This window comes from Myxine glutinosa, unplaced genomic scaffold (assembly GCF_964187855.1).
Source record: "Myxine glutinosa unplaced genomic scaffold, kmMyxGlut1.1 SCAFFOLD_3219, whole genome shotgun sequence".
NCBI classification, from domain to species: Eukaryota; Metazoa; Chordata; class Myxini; order Myxiniformes; family Myxinidae; genus Myxine; species Myxine glutinosa.
In genome coordinates, this window is record NW_027619312.1 from 4,030 (window position 1) to 16,876 (window position 12,847).

At 44.4% G+C, this 12,847-nt stretch overlaps 1 protein-coding gene across 1 annotated transcript in view; it reads left to right on the top strand.

Annotated features, from left to right (window-relative positions):
- Positions 1 to 796: 796 nt before the first annotated feature.
- LOC144889375 (S phase cyclin A-associated protein in the endoplasmic reticulum-like) overlaps positions 797 to 12,847 on the top strand; it is a 30,399-nt gene continuing 18,348 nt past the window's right edge. Inside the window, exon 1 of the mRNA XM_078769584.1 lies at positions 797 to 944. The gene's annotated coding sequence lies outside the window, so the exon portion shown is untranslated. The remainder of the gene's footprint in view (positions 945 to 12,847) is intronic.

The window sequence follows — 12,847 nt, forward strand, 5'->3', positions numbered from 1 at the left end:
GCCATCCTTCATTTGTCCAAGTATCATAATAATGTGAAGTGTATCGAAGCTCATTTTCTCTGGGAGTGGGATGTAGGTCAGCCAAGTGGAGTCCTGCTGTGCATTTATTAAACCAACTAGAGAGACCAAGATGCATTGCACATTTATTTAAACACAGAGGAGTTTGATTACTGTTTATGACCTCACGTCTAATGGAAGCATTTGAAGTCACCATAGCTGTGAGCCATTTAATTAGCCATTGGAAGTGTTCGGACCATCAGGATACAGCTGCACCCCTGGCCCGAGTGACTTACTTCTGAATGTTTTATCGTCCTAGCTTTCTTATGTTGTATGATTGATATGAATCGGATGAATAGTGAAACATTTTTGTCTCCTTAAGAATTAATGATACGTTTGAAAGTCAGGTGACGCCATCCCCTCACCACAGGCACAACAGGAAAGAACTTCCGTTGAAAATAAAACCAGAGAGAAATTAAACGGACGTATCAAAAGTTGTTATGAACACGCTTTTGTGACTAGTGCGGGCGGCCTTGCTGTTTCACCGTTGTTCTTGGGAATAATGCTGATAAATGAGGCTGTGGGCTCATGTAATGTTGTTGGTGAGTGACATTGTGTGCTTGTGTCACTCTACTGGTGAATGATGATGTGTGCTCATGTCGTGCTCCTGCTGAGTGATTCTCTACGATAGTGCCACGCTGCCGGTGAGTGATCCAGTGTGCTCTGGTCACGCGGTACTCTGTGATGCGGTGTGCCCGGCCCACGTGTTGATCCGTGATGGCGTGTGCTCATGCCAGGCAGTAGTTGGCGCGGAGGGCCTGACGCTGGCGTTCCGTCACATCGCAAGCTCCCTCCTCTGGCACTGTTCCCAACAGTCCAGCAACCCGTTGTTGCACGAGGTCATCATTTGTGTTGGATACTTCACCATCACACACCCCGATAACCAGGTACACACACAAGAATATTCATCCGTGCATCCCTCAGGAAATGCAACGAGCTTAATTTATCTGTGCAGAGATATGTGACCGTGAAGATTGTGTGTGCCGTTGCTGTCAACGGCCATTTAAGTGCTCCTTTGCTGCAGCAGCAGATATGTCAGCAATATCAACCACAACTCGAATAGCATGTTTTGCATTTGAAGAATGCAGTTGACCACTCTGAGAGTGCTGTGTAAAGCCAGTTACGAATTGCATATATATATACGTTTGCTGGTGGTTTGCATATATATATATTTATATATATACATATAATTGCATATATAAAGATATAAAGATATATATATATATATATATATATATATATATATATATATATATATATATATATATATATATATATATATATCAAATGAATCAATTTTGAGTTCTCCAACCTTTAATGAGCAAATAAACAACTGCTTGACGTTTCGATCAGCAACAGTTGTTTATTTGCTCATTAAAGATTGGAGAACTCTAAATGGATTCATTTGATTTTAATCCCAACCGCAAGTCATTACTTAATACATATATATAATATTGCCACGGCTTGCATGCAACGTACGAGTAAGAATGGCATCGACGTTTCATCTCGGGCCGTTCTAGTGAGCCTTATTATTTGATAACAGTGATTCCTAGGTAACAAAACGAAAGCAGTTCTTTGTGGCACACATCCTTAGAAGATCAGACAAACTAATTCAATTTGTGATGTCAGTATTGAAAGACAACAGCGGGTCGTGAAATCTTGTTTCAGCGAATCTCCTATTTAGTTGCTCCGTTGCTTCGGCCACCCAGTCCATCTGAATGCTCACCCACTAAAGTGGCAGCCGCATTTCCATATTTTATTGGCAAATTAAATTAAAGCGTCACGGTGCTTTAGGGGCCGCTTGTGGCAATCAATTGTGAGGGCTTTTCCCCTCCCCGCGTACAAGGCCACACAGACTGAACGATGGGCCTTTGTCTCTTTCTAGTGGCACTTTGGCGTGATTAGCAAAATATTTCCATTGGATGAATTGAAGGGGCGGCTGATTTACGGCTCGCATCTGGTCGGCGCTTTGGCTACCACCTCAGAAGGCCCACCGTGAGCTGATTTTGGGCCGTGCTATAAAAGCAGTTTCCTTTGCTGTCCAACAAAGCTTTGCTGAGGTCGTGTAAATGGATTTTCCATTGTCTGTTTTTGTTTTGCCTTGGCCTTTTCCTTCTCGCCAGAAGTATCGAACATCATCACCTTTTCTTTTTCACCCTGCATTGCCACGCGTGTTGGTGGTGCCGAAATGTGGTTGACTCTTGGCTTTCGTAAGCTGACAATTAAGCCAAGCTTTACAAGGTCTTGTTGTGGCGTTGTACACAATGCAATGGCTTCTGGACGAGGCCGGCGTTTTTGCTTTCATTCTTTTCATATTCGTCAAACACATGAAGCTACGGATTATCCTGTTCAGATTCTGGTACTTCTTAATGGAGCCATTGTGCTGTGTTTTGTCACTCTTGTTTTGCTATTTGCTCACCGCACATCGGTCTTTCATTACAACCTCCAGCACCTTGCTTCCTTAACCTGCGCATGATAATAGGATTTTGTAAGATACCTCTGTTAATTCAGTTTTGTTCAGTCTGCCTTTTAGCAGAAGTTTATGTTGACCTCGAGATGCTTCCCTCTGCATGTGCAGCCTCTCTGTGGAGCAGCTTCTTCTGTGGAGCAGCAGACGGGGCCCGTCGTCCCTTGTAGCCGCCCTTCGGTCGGCGTCTCGTGCAGCCTCCGTGCACTCGTGTAAGCTAAAACAAGGCGATTAAACAAACAATCAAATGGCCAGCTCGACAGATGGAGAGCCCATAATAGCAGTGTAGTCACCGGGCTACTAAAAGGCCACTTTGCTGGGTCTGCACCCACGGTTGGCCGGGCACGGCCCATGCCAGCCTGGCTAGCTGCCAGGTCTTGTGCTTGCTCGACGTCCTCTCGCGCCTGTGGCTACAAGCTCGGCGCTTTGCTGACTCATTCGGTGACCGACCTCGCTGCCAGCTCAGCGTTTCCCTGCACCCTCCGGTGAATGTCTTTGCACTTCACCGTGCCGCACCAAGTAGAACCAAACCCACCTTGCACTGATCTAATCAAATTTTGACACCGCGTGGCAGCAACGAGAAATTTGACGTCTCCCTTTCTTTCGTTAAATATTCGATTCCTCTTATATATTCTAACACAAGGCGCTCCTGAAACACCCAATAACCTGCCAATCTACTTGTTACTGGTTTATTCTCTTTGTGTAGAACTTGGAATTGACATCCTTTTGGGGGTTACACCCCAGCGTGTAATGCAACAATCAAATTCATTCAATTTTCTTTACCTTGTCAGGGATTATTTAATAGCTTAGAATACATTTAAACTACCGTACACAAGATCCAGACATTTAATGTTGAGCAGACCGATGCTGAAGAGCAAAGGGGTGATTAACGACAAAGAGAGAACAAACAAAGAAAGAGAGAGGATGTGCCAAAAAGACTCACTTAATGTAGCAAACGATACAAGTCTAGGCCGCAGCACATTAATAACCATGGGTACAAACGATTAATCTACCTCCACTCTCAGATCTGTCACAGAAACCACTCAAAGTAGTATTTTTTACTTCACCGTGATAAAGCATTCAAACACTGGGAATATCGCTAAATATTACAACACTCCTCGGTTCATTCTTGGTGAGTGACGGTGTTTGAAAGAAAACAATGATTCCAAACCAATCTGTTATCATTTCAACAGGCATGCATATTGCATACTTTGGATGCTATGTATTTGTAATGCAGTACATATCTTTCACAAGATCAGGTAACCAGAACTCTACACATAATCTACGTAGAGATGGACCGGACATAATTACATGATTACATTAATATAATAAGTTTGTTGGTTGTGTAATCAACAATCTGGAAACTTCTGAGTTAAAAGTGTGTGTGTGTGTGTGTGTGTGTGTGTGTGTGTGTGTGTGTGTGTGTGTGTGTGTGTGTGCGTGTGTGCGTGCGTGCGTGCGTGCGTGCGTGCGCGCGGCGTATGTGTGTATGCATGCAAGATGTTACCCCACACGTGGGTGGGCCTCAGGAGATGGAACAGAGATCAACCGGGTCTCAATGTATCCACCTCCCTTAGCATGTATGTATGGTGTGTGTTATGAATTGCTTGTGTACCAACTGAACCTGTACTGCATCTGTATACAACATGTTGAATGAATTTCTCTTTTCAATCCTATGTCGAACCTGCTGAACACATCACTCCTCGCCGAGTCAAGCAGAGTGTAAAACCACCTGTTAGCTTCACTGAAAAGTACTTATTCTTAAATAGAAATAAATAGATGTCCCCAGCTGGATGTTTCAGGACAAAGTGTATCATAATGACAATAGTTTTTGACTTCTTTCTCTCTAGCCAAAAGGAAACGTTCTGCAGGATGAGTGCCATTCTTTTTATCTTTGCCACCAGCTGTGTGTCAGGTTCTTCCTCTGATCGAAAAAAGGCTTGCATGCCAAAATTGTTCTCCACTTTAGAGCGCTGCTGCTGGATTTTGCTGCAGTGTTGCGGTTTATTCTTCCTGTGATAAGAGTGAACTCGCTTGCCGATAGTGTTGTTTGCTTGTTTCATGGCCTGCTTTTCTCAAAGTTACAATTGCCTGTCTTTTTTCTGGCGTTAGCTGAGCTTTGGCACCCATGTTCATGCAATCTGAAACACAAAAACACTCATTAGATTGTATGGCTGGCCTTTCTGGAAACATTTTTTGCAACGCCTGGCAATAATAGACGTTGCACGTGATGAAGAAACTAAGCACAAACATTCATTCCACACAGAGCAGAGTATTTGTAAACAGTTTTTGCTCCTGAGATAAAACGTTAATAACATTAACTTCGCGTTTCAGTTTGGATTAAGTATTGCACTTTTCGACATATTTCCAAAAATTGCGTTAAATCTACGTTTCGCACAAGAATGATGCATTGAAGGACAATATATTATATCAGTAGATAAGCAGATACAGTGCATTCAGAAAGTATTCAGACCCCTTCACTTTTTTCACATTTTGTTATGTTGCAGCCTTATGTCGAAATCGTTTAAATTCATTTTTTCCCTCATCAATGTACACTCAATACCCCATAATGACAAAGAGAAAACAGGATTTTAGAAAGTTTTACAAATTTATTAAAAAGAAAAACTGAAATATCACATTGACATAAGTATTCAGACGCTTTGCTATGACACTTGAAATTTAGCTCAGGTGCCTCCCATTTCTCTTGATCATCTTTGAGATGTTTCTACACCTTGATTGGAGTCCACCTGTGGTAAATTTAATTGATTGGACATGATTTGGAAAGGCACACACCTGTCTATATAAGGTCTCACAGCTGACAATGCATATCAGAGCAAAAACCAAGCCATGAGGTCGAAGGAACTGCCTGCAGAGCTCAGAGACAGGATTGTGTCGAGGCACAGATCTGGGGAAGCCTACAAAAAAATCTCTGCTGCATTGAAGGTTCCCAAGAGCACAGTGGCCTCCATAATTCTTAAATGGAAGAAGTTTGGAACAACCAGGACTCTTCCTAGAGCTGGCCGCCCGGCCAAACTGAGCAACAGGGGGAGAAGGGCCTTTTTTTTCTTCTTTTTTTGTATACTGAATCGAGGCTCGTGAAAGAGCTAACATTTATTTCACAAACAAATCAACCAGACAAACAAAAAGAGGGAGCAGAAGACAAGATGGGGAGAGAAGGGGAAGCACACAAACACAACATTGGAGAGGAGGGAGAGGGCTTGGGGGAGGAGGCGTGGGAAGGGGGTCTGGGTGGGAGAAGTATAAAACACAAGGACACCAAGGACTTCCAGGACAGAAGTTGGTATTTCAAAAAAGTTGAATTGGGGTGAAATTAGCGGCGGTAGAAAAGATCAAGGTTTTGGATGGGGGAAGATAAGAGATGGTGGTGAACAGCTGTTTTAAAGACCTGGAGGGTGGAGTGGGATTGAAGAGAGTGAGGGAGTTTGTTCCAGAGGCGGGAGAAAAGAGGAATGAAGGAGTGAAGGTGAGCAGAGAGTCTTGATTTTGGCAGTTTAACCATAAGAGGGTTGCCTTTGTAAAAGAGGTGACCAAGAACCCGATGGTCACTCTGGCTGAGCTCCAGAGATCCTGTGTGGAGATGGGAGAAACTTCCAGAAGGACAACCATCACTGCAACACTCCACCGATCTGGGCTTTATGGCAGAGTGGCCAGACGGAATAAGACTGATAAGAAAAGAAAGCTGGAGAGGAAAATTCGATGGAAAGATAGGGTATGAGAATGAGGGAGGAACATGGAGAAAAAGGTAAAAGAGATTTGGAAGCAGACATAGGGGTAAGAGGGTGGGGATGGAAGAATGATGTGTGAAGCAGACCACGAAGGAGGTGGCATGGTTAGTGAGGGGGAGGTAGGGGAGGGAGTCATAGCTGTCTCCCCAATTAATTATTTTGTACTTTAATCACACATGCACAATTAATCGCTGATTCATTTCTGGAGAATGAATCGGAACAGCGCATTCTACTCATTTGGAATCCTCACTTATTTGTAGCGGTGTTCATGCACGCATCGTTGAACAGAATCTCAACATCACTGTGATTATTTTGCAGCAATTTAAAAAAATATGAAAGCATGTCAAGTACGAAATAAACGAAGGGGTTGATAGAACATGATACCCCATGCAGTGTTTCCGTGTGTACTTCAATTTAAACAAAAAAATTATCGTGAAAGTTGTGTAAATAAATTAATTCTGGAATTTTCCACCTTTTGTTGCAGTGTCTTTTACACCACCGTATATAGCGCGTCACATTAGTTATTCGTGCCTGTTTGTGTCCTTTATGATGTCAGTAAAAACAGTGAGTTTCATGTTTGGAATGATTTTCAATTGTGTTCGACTGCCAGACAGGCAGGTAGAGTAAAAAAAAGATAGTTTGGTTTGATAAAAAAAGTTGTTTGATTAAAAAAGTTTGATAAAAAAAGATACTTCCCCCCTCCCTCCTCTCCCCTTTCCTCCCAAACCCCTTCCCCCCCCCCCCCCCACCTCCCCCTTCCCCCCTCCACCCTCTCCCCCCCTCATCCCCCTTCCCCCCCTCCACCCTCTCCCACCCCTATCCCACTCTCCCCCGCCCGGTAAGTTACCGGGTACTTCTGTTAGTATATATATATATATAAATTAATGTCTGAACATTATAGAATTGAAAACTGGCTTCGCTGATCTCCATCAAGTTTTGCATATGTGTTCGGGATGTCAAGGTTCAGATCACAGGAATGAAAAACATTCCCCTTCACACCTCTCCCCTCCCCCAAGAGGATGGGGAGACGACTTGTGACTTTCACCTGTGCATGTGGCCCGGTGTATATAGTTTACTGACCCCTGCTGGAATGTCGGGGGGGGGGGGGGTATTTCTATCCACGGGCATTACATTTGCCCCACTTCCCACACTATGATGACCCCTCCCCATCTGGGCCACCCCCAGTTGCTTCCAGTGATTGAATCATTAGGCAGGTTGATAAAATTACACTTGCTTTCTTCATTTGTACTACCCAGGAAGGAATGCATCATCCATCACCATATCACAATGATGTTTCCGGAGCATCTTTTTTTTGCAAAAAACAAGCAGAGAAATACACCAGGTGGTTTGCCATTCCTCTCCCAGTGGATTGGGGATTTGAACCTTGGCCCACACGACATAAACATTATACTGAAGCTCAGCTCGTTGGGTTAACCATCAAGCTTTCTGTTATCTTCGTATACACTACTTGTCTTGACTTTAACCTTTTCAAATACATACTTTATTGCACGCCTTACTTTTGAAACATTTGCAACAATTTGTCAATTTTCTCAAAAAAAAAAAAATCTATCCCCTTCTTTCGGTGTTTTTTCCCTTGGCCCTCACCAGTTTGTGCATTTATTTTGTTATTTCATATTGAAAGCTCAGAGCACATATAATACCTGTCATACCTAGCTGTAACCTCTTCAACTTGCATTCTCGTGCCGTGGCCCTTGACCTTTGAAAGCTTTTTACCAGTTCTGTTTCATACAATTTGAAGTCCTCGCTTTTCCTCTTGGCCATCCTGCCCTCGCCTATTTCCAAGCCCATCATGTAACGTCCTTGTAATGGTCCCTCCATTTCTGGACATTGGCTAAATGGTGTTTGTAATAGAAGCATCTCTTGCTCTATAATCAACAGAATTGCCCTACCCTATACATGTGGACTGATGGTGGAGGGTCCAGACATCCCTCCCCACTTTTATTCCAAAGTAAAAGATAATGGAGAAAAAAAGCGATGTCATTCTTCCGCCCAGTGAATCTCAAGACAGCTGTTCACCACCATCTCAGGTCATCCTCTATCTGTACCCACAATCTTTTCTACCCTCGTTAACCCTCCCTAAGCCCACCTCTTTCCGTGTTTCCAGGTTATAGGGTTTCCTCCCACACCTCCCTCATTCTCCTCTCCAAAAAATCAGTTTCATTTCTGTTTCTTCCCCAGTTTTCCCTTCCACTTCTGTGATTGAGAGTTTGTGCCTGCGTCCAGCTCGTGTAGCCCCTGTGTCCCCCCTCCTTCCACCTTCTCGCTCTCACGTGAACATGTTATTATGCATTAATGCTGTATTCTATAAATCTGATCTGAACCACCTTTTTAAAATTTCTACATCTGCCTAATGTGTATTCCCTTTAAATTTATCTTTCAGTAATGATGTGATGATAATATCCAAATTCGAAATCCAAATTTTTGCAATTGCATGGTAACCACATCTCTCACCCAATACTGTGGAACGGTACATGTCACATGCAGCAAGTACGACGTCTTTGTGGATGAGGTCACTTGGCTGCGAGCAGAGCAAACAACGCCACTCGTCAGGCCCACTGAAAGCACTGTGCCAATACAGATGGAACCATGTGATGCGGATGGGAAGAGCCCAAGCCTGTGACTGCATTTGTTTGACAAGCAGAGCGGCTTCACTTTGAAACTAATCTTGGCATATTCCTCAGAGAAATTTAACAGAGGAGGTAACATAATAAACAGAGAGACTGCCTGAACAAATTCTGCTGCTTGTCCCAAGTTCAGGTCATGGCTGAACTCGAAAGTTGGCCGGGGTGTTTGACATTCGGGGTTCAAGGCGGGAATGCAAGATTTGAGGAGGGTGGGTGGAGAACAGAGAGGGCTGCAAAGGGGGTGCGAGTGAGTCTGCCAATTGTCAGTCTGCACTTTGCCATTATATCGAACCATCAATGGCAGGCGTGTAGCACTGCATAGCACAATCCCTTATTATTGTCTGTTCTCTCCACTTTCTTGTGCAGGGAAAAAGACCAAAGGTCATCAGCATCTCTATTATAGCATTTTCATATGCTACATTTTGTTTAAGCAGCGCCCTAAACATAAACATAGTTTTAAAATTCTACTTTTAATTTTGACAGCTCGTCTGATAAAGCTATTGATCTTAACGCTGCTCCCGCAATCTGAACGCACAAATTTAGAATCCCTTGATAAACTGCAAAGCACACACGTGTGTGTGTGTGTGTGTGTGTGTGTGTGTGTGTGTGTGTGTGTGTGTGTGTGTGTGTGTGTGTGTGTGTGTGTGTGTGTGTGTGTGTGTGTGTGTGTGTGTGTATATATATATATACACATATATATACATATATATGCATATGTATTTACACGAGTATATATATATATATATATATATATATATATATATATATATATATATGCATATATCGCGACACGCGCTGGACGCATATATATATTGTTACGGTTTTGAGTTTGTACAATAAAGGTTAAATTTCCCCCTCATAGTTTAGTCACACTACAACATGTAGCCTCGCGATAGTGCAGTTATTTCTTAGTATGTGTGAGCATAGTCCTTTTCCTGTGTTAGTTTTGCGTTGAGTAGAATAATGAGAGTAGGTCCTTAATTGCCTTATGCCGCCTCTATTGCCTTTTGCCGCCTTACGCCTCCTTATGTCGCCTTTGGCTTTTTGGCGCGAATTAACACGAGGCAGGCCTGGCAAATCGAGGCAAGACCGAATGAGGACAGCGGAGAAGCAGACAGTAAGCGTGAGCCGCCAATCAGGGCTCAAAAGGAGTGGCTGCGGCACTGTGTCACAGGGCGTGGTTGGAACATTCGAGAGGGCTAAGGGCGTGGCAATAAAACCCGTGGCGCGAAGCCCCCGACCTCAGTTATGAGCTCAGGGTGTGAGTTATGGGAGAGGCGCTTGTGAAAGTCAGTGAAGTTATGAGCTCGGGGTGTGAGTTATGGGAGAGGCGCTTGTGAAAGTCAGTGAAGTTATGAGCTCGGGGTTTTGTTGAGAGTTCTATGGGAGAGGCGCTTGATGAGAGTTGACGAGTTCTGAGAGAAGACGCGTATGAACCCAGCTATAAGCGCTCTTACCAAATTGGACGCTCGGTTGAGCTTGAGGCTGAGCCTCTATTGGGTTACGCGAGTGATAGTGCGCCGATAACTAAATGCGCTGTGGAAAACCGCCCAGCCGCGCTGAGAGACGCGTACATTTCCCTCCTGCCTCATCTGCCCTTTGTTCGAGAGACGCGCTACAAGGGTCCCTTCCACCGCCTGCTTGCCTTCATCGCGGGACGTGCTGTGACCGGGGAGAGCCACGCCGGGCGGGGCCGTTCCTGGACGACCAAGGCAGCGCGTGAACACCATCCTACCTGCATTTCCCCCTTTGTGAGTGTGATCGGGCCCATGTCTGGGGTTAAACATAAGACTGATTAAGGCTGCTCTGTGTCTCTCTACTTCTACCGAATCATTGTACATTGTGTAAATAATAATTAAATAGTGTTCTTCCTTTATTCGACCGTCTCGTCCCTTCCATCATTGACGAAGAGTGGTACGAATAGAACCGCTCTAATCGGGTTCCAATACCGAAGGTAACTGCACGGACCACGTGGTACGCAATCCGCTCGGTGTACCCAAATTACACATGTCTCATGTGAGGCTTGGTTCCCCGCTTCCGCTGCGGCGCAGGTATTTAGGTATGTGCGAGACTTGTCCTGAAACCCTACCTTGCGTTTGCCAGGGAGGGGCGTTTCACGTCTCGGTTGCGCCGACCCAAGAAGAACAAGGGGCTTAACCTCCCCTTGGTAAGGGCAGGAAGGGCGGCGGAAAACCGTAACTATATATATATATATATATATATATATATATATATATATATATATATATATATTATATACATATATATATTGTTACGGATCTCGGTTTCGGCACTCCCCTTACCGAGGGGGGTTAATCCCCTCGTCTTTTAAGCTGGCCGTCTGAGTCCTGGAACTATCTCGCCACTTCCGGTCATCGCTGAATAGGGTAGTAGGCCAATTATTCCTATGACCTAATTACCAGCGCCTTCCGGTAAGCGAGGAAATGAGCCCCGCCCGAGCCGCGGCTGTAATGGACACGCCGAGCGAAGCGAGTCACGACTCAGGCCGTTAACAAAAGACTAACCCAATTTATAAAGCAGTTGGCCAAATCGCGCCACAGGTACTCAATCGAAAGAAAGGACTAAAGCGATCGGGGGAGAATGAAACCAAAGGTAAGAAATAACAGACATTTATTAATTATGTACATCAAAACCAAAGAAGAATAAACGAAAGTAATATACAGAACGAAGAAGAAGAAGATACACAGGGCAGCCTCAAACAGTCTTATATTATCAACGCCCAAGACAGACAAATAGACTCACACGACAGGGAATGGCAGGCAGGAATGACTGGAAGAAGGAGAAGGTCCAGGTGGGGCAGCAGGCATCGAGGTCCAGGAGTCGACTCCAGGAGTCGACTTGCGTCGTGGCGGGAAAACCATGGCAGGCAGCGAGCGCGTATCGTTCACCACGAGCGGACGTTGCATATAGCGATGGGACTGGGGTGCCCCGTATATACTAAATGGCTCGTGTCAACGCTCTCTCTCTGGAACAAGATGGGGGAGATGCCAGTTCGTCGCGCGCTCCAGGTCCTTCTCCTCTCATCGGTACCTTCTCACGCGTCTCTCCCAAGCAGTCCCTCGCAGCCGCTTTTATTGCTCCTGTTGGAATCAAGCCGCCGGCTCTGATGACACGCCTACCGATTCGCTCACCGCGGCGCTGGTTGGTCGGTAAGGGCTTGCTGACTCCACCTCCGATGACGAGTCGACGTGCCACACCTTGTTCTGGTGGCTCCGCCCCCTTCTTCCTCAGCTTGACCGCATGGCTTATGGCGGTTTGGGGCCAACAACCGAATCGAGGCAAGGAGCAGCGAACGCTGCTGGCAAACGAAGTACTGGGGCCTATCTTATTTGATTAATGCAACGCAGATTCAACTATTGGGAACAGATCCTTAACTGAAACACATAATAATGAAATAACTACGGAGAGGTCCTGTGGTTCGCTACGTGTTGTACATGGACTAACTAGGGTGCGATCTTTAACAAGCCAATTGATGGGGATATTTACAGGGGAACATTTATAAGGGAAACATTTACTAAAATTTACTAGTGAAGGTTCTAAAAACCATCACCATATATATATATATATATATATATATATATATATATATATATATATATATATATATATATATATATATACACATATATATATATATATATATATATATATATATATTGTTACGGACGCGGTTAAAGATGGTATATTTGCCGAGCGGAGGCTCCGCGATCCGAACAGTTATTCCCCGACTAATACCCGATTTGCCCCAAACTTTGGCCGGATCGCGCCACCGCTATTCAATCGGGAAAACTCTAAAGCGACCGAATGCAAAGAGGAAAACGAAGGCAAAGAAAGGTTTGGAAATACTACTAAATTTATTTACTATTCACACACATAAGCAAAAAGACAGCAGTCACATTTATTTACAAGCA